Source organism: Triticum aestivum, chromosome 2B, assembly GCF_018294505.1.
Source record: "Triticum aestivum cultivar Chinese Spring chromosome 2B, IWGSC CS RefSeq v2.1, whole genome shotgun sequence".
Lineage (NCBI taxonomy): Eukaryota > Viridiplantae > Streptophyta > Magnoliopsida > Poales > Poaceae > Triticum > Triticum aestivum.
The window spans coordinates 33778625-33783343 of NC_057798.1; positions in this window are offsets into that span (position 1 = coordinate 33778625).

The window sequence follows — 4719 nt, forward strand, 5'->3', positions numbered from 1 at the left end:
AATAACTTAGACCTTTTATAAAAGGTGTTTACTCCACGATAATTACCGATGCAATATTTGCCAACCCCTGAACATTTTAGTTTTAATTTTTGAAAACTTTTATTGCTAAAATTTATTGGTATCGTAAGTCAACCCCGATCATAAATTTGAATTAGAATTTCGAGACAGTTTTGAATTAACCCGTGGTTAACTACAGTGACAAAGGTGACGTGGCACCATCAACGTGAGATTACTGTAGCATGAATACTCGGGCGTCACACGAAGTTTATAATACGGTAAGCATAGTATGACATCATTCATATCACAAAACAACTGAGAATAGACAAACAGGCAATTGTAACGTTGTGTGGGCAAGTCCAGCACGAAACTAGATTACGGGTCAAGATCAAAGGGACATCACTCCTCTCTTTTAAACCTTGTAAGGTGCAATGATACGATAAGACAATTGTGTATAAAATTGAAAAGAGTAATAGACATTGGCTGCAAACCATGCAGTTCAAGGCACAAGTTAGAGTAAGTAGTAGTTAAAAGGCATGAGGATTAAGGACTTACAACAACGGCTTTGACTGGTGTAGTCATGCCCTTCTTCTTGCTGGTGTCACAGTCCTTGAAGATTTCCACAACATTTGGTTCACGTACTTTTTGGTCCTTGCGGGCTTTCCTCTGCATTTCGAACAAGTAAATATAGATCTGCTAATATGGTCCAGCGCAAAGAGTGAAACAACAGCTAATTACAAGAGCCTCGCAGTGTGCAATATAGCTACGAGATCCTGTCGTCTGTTGGAATTTCACTTTCGTACGGTTGGCCTTATTCTTTGAATAGTTCACCTACAAGAAGATAGATTTGTGTGGCACATGCATAAATAGGACTTCAACATGTGATCTGATCACACATATATTGTACCTGATACTTCGGATCAGACCAGTGTTTAACAAGGCCCCTCCAGTCTTCATCCGATATATTTTCCACTAGAGATGTTTGGGAAAGTTCACTGTTATCCTTGCCTTCAACATGAGTTTTCCTCAAGTTATACCGATACTATCGCAGAGCAGACTTGAAAACATGGGTGCAAGCTTGTCTGGTTGCATCATCTTGCCTATCCAACTTGAACCTCATCTGCTGAAAATTATGGGAGTCTCATTATCAGCAACCTAGAAAGTATGGGATAGAGCAAGACGATATTACTAGTTTCCATACATAACCATACATACAGATAAATGGTTGAGAAAGGTGTTGAACTGGGTTTCGTCTTTGTCATTCCTGTACTGAATCCATGTTGGGAGGATACGTACATGACACCTAACTGCAACCGCTGCCTCTGATACTAACTTGGCTGACTCTGTAGCATCACGTGGCCTTTTTAAACATGCCTCAAAACGGATCTCCATTCTTCCTCCTCTAGATTTAGTTAACCTATCGAGCATTATCCCTGATGTTTGTTTCCTCTTGCGCCTAGGTGCTAGTCCAACAACGAACATAGGAAGTGTTAGTGTACATCAAACTGTGAGACTACATATAAAGAAGCATGCAACTGTAGCTTGACTCCAGCAACTACCTTCTTGCTGTTGAAGCTCACAAGGTTCATCTGATATTGCCAACTCGTCTTGTGTCAAGAGTTCTTGGGAAGTAGTGTCAGGTGGCAAGGGAGCTTGGGAACGTGCTTCTAGCTCAGTTGACGCACGAGTAAGTCATGTAGCTGGTAGTACTGTGGTAGGTGTTGCAAGAACTAGGGCTGTCTCTGCTTGTTTGGCGGCAGTTATTTGTTTCTGTTTGGCTTTTTTGCAGCTCGTGTAGCATGGGATGGTGTGTTTGTAGAATTTTCTACTGGACTTTGACCTTCTATTGCACCATCAGTACCAGTAGAATCTGCAGGATTCATCCGCTTCTCATTCCCTGCCATTCTGTGTTTCTTCCTCTTTCTCTGTGCCATGTTAAGTCAAGCCGACAAGAAAAACGAATAACAATTTAGTTCTTCAGAACAAATTGATGCATGATGCAGATGAACTGAACTTTGATGTTAGACAACCACATGATAGGAGGATGTAATATGTATGAAAAACAGGATGGAAGAGATAACCAGAACTACGATGTGTAAACTAAGAAGAAGACATTTCACCAAATTAGAAGCAATGGAATGGAAGGTAGACACCATATGAAAGATGCTACAAATATTGCTCTGCCAAGTTAACAGTGTCTCATCATAAATGGCGTTTAAACAAATGTGAAACAGTACAAGATATAAATCATATGCAAGATGCAAACAACATCACACTACCATGTTAGAGGTCTCTCGTCATTAGTGCCATTGCATATTCACAACATTGCATATTCACAGCTTATGATGTGTAAACTAAGGAGAAGGCATTTCAACAAATTAGAAGCAATGAAAGCTATACACCATATGAAAGATGCAACGAATATCACTCTACCAAGTTAAAACTGTCTCGTCATAAGTGCCATTTCAACAAATTAGTAGTACAAGCTAGAAAAGAATGTGAGATGTAACCTATATCACACTCCGAAGTCAAACATGTCTTATGATAAGTGATTGTTGCAGGTTACACAACAGTAGTAATTTGATGTAATAACATGGTGTGACAGACAGATATTGTATGTTCTAGAATAAGAACACGTGTCTTATTCAAGTATAATGTGTAAAGTAAGCAGATGGAATTCAACAAAATTAGAAGAAATACAAGCTAGACATCACACATAACATGCAACCACATATAACAGTGCCAAGTTAGAGGGAGCACCGGTGATGCTGCACTAGGGGAGACGTGCTCATCATAAACACAACTTTGTTGAGTGTCTATGCATGTGTTGTCTTGGAAATCATCTTGGGGGTGTGGAGGAGTAGAAACTGTAGAGGCCCTCCATTCGGAAGGAGCACCTTTATCCGCTGCCTTGCTAACTTCCTTCCGCTTTATTGATTTTGAATTGTCAAGTAAAACCAACAAGAAAAAGCAATAAAATTCTCTCTTCAGAACTCATTCATGCATGATACTGACAATCACTACTTTGATGTAAGGCAAACACATGATACTAGGATGGAATATGTACAAAAAACAGGACGACATGGCACGTTCACAACTGTTTGTGTAACTAAGAAGAAACCATTCCAACAAATAAGAAGCAATGCAAGCTAGACACCACATGAAAGATGCAACCAATATGACTCTGCCAAGTTAAAAGCGTCCCATCATAAATGGAATTTCAACAAATTAGAAGCAACGCATGCTATAAATCATATGAAAGATGCAACTAATATTGCACTGCATATACTAAAGGTGTCTCATCATATTGATTGATGCGGGATATAAAAAAAGCAATAGTTTTATGTAAGGACATGCTTAATAGACAGATGTACTATGTACTAAATACAGGAAGGCATGTCACATTAACAGGTATAATATATAAGCTAAGCAGACTAGCACATGCAGTTTAACCAGGTTGGAAGAATTACAATCTAGACACCATATGCAACATGCAACCACAAATCACGCTACCAAGTTAGAGCAAGCACCTGCGATGCTAGTGTAGGGGAAATGTTGTAATCAACTACAGAGCTACATTCACTATCTTCATCTAGCATTTCTGTTTCTTGAGAATCATGTCGGGAGGCTGACGCTGCATTCTTTAAATGAGGAGTAGTCCCCTTTCCTGCCTGCCTCGTCATAAGTGATTGATGAGGGATAAACAAGAACATTAGTTTGATGTAAGAACATGGTTAATACACAGATGTACTAGTATGTACCAAAAACAGAAAGGCATGTCATATTCAAAGGTATAATGTGTAAGCTAAGCAGATGCAATTTAACTAAATTGGAAGCAATACAAGCTAGACATCCCGCTAGAGTGGTGAGCATGATCATCTAGGACCTGAGAGCCAGGTGGGAGGCGGGCAGCTTCGCCACCATCGCGGCTTTTTAGTTGGCTTCCAGGTGATGCCCGTCTTTGCTGGGCTTGTCACTGGCTTGGCTAGTGCCCTGACTAGCTATTTGTCTTCTGGTGCTCACGGGATGGTGGTTCATGTAAAAAATATATTTCCTTATCTTAATAAAGACCGATTTTGGCCTTTCGAATACAAGCTAGACACCATATGGAACATGCAACCACATATGACACCGCGAAGTTAAAGCAAGCACCTGGGATGGTGGTTCATTGCGAGCGAGGTCATCAACTCCAGAGCTACGTTTACCGTCTCCATCTGCTGATACTGCACCCTTTATAGCGCTGTAAAGTGCCGTGCCTACCCGCGTAGCAAGTTGGAGCAACTTCTCTCTTTTCTTTTCTGCTTCCCTCGAGGCAGACTCTGATATACCCTTGCATAAAAACACAATAGTGAGAGTATGGGTGAAGTGTGTGCAGAACTAGTGCACTGTAAAAGTAACCGATAGTAGGTGGCTGAAATATAAATGACAGGAGACTTATGATAGCTCTACAACATTGCATGACAAACAAAATTAGATTCTACTCCATATGATTTTGTAATATATGAGCATAGGAAATGCAGGTACTCCTCCAGCACACCACCACATGTGGTCATATCTAAGATAACAGTCGACTGAAAATAAATAGGCCAGTCGATTTTTTAATGAACCGTCCGATCTATAAGGAACGGGGCAGATGGCCTTCGTCTACCTCCCGCCAGTCACTGTTGACGATCTTTCTTGAACCTCCAGCGACCACCGGCCCAGACCCCTGCCTCCGCCGCC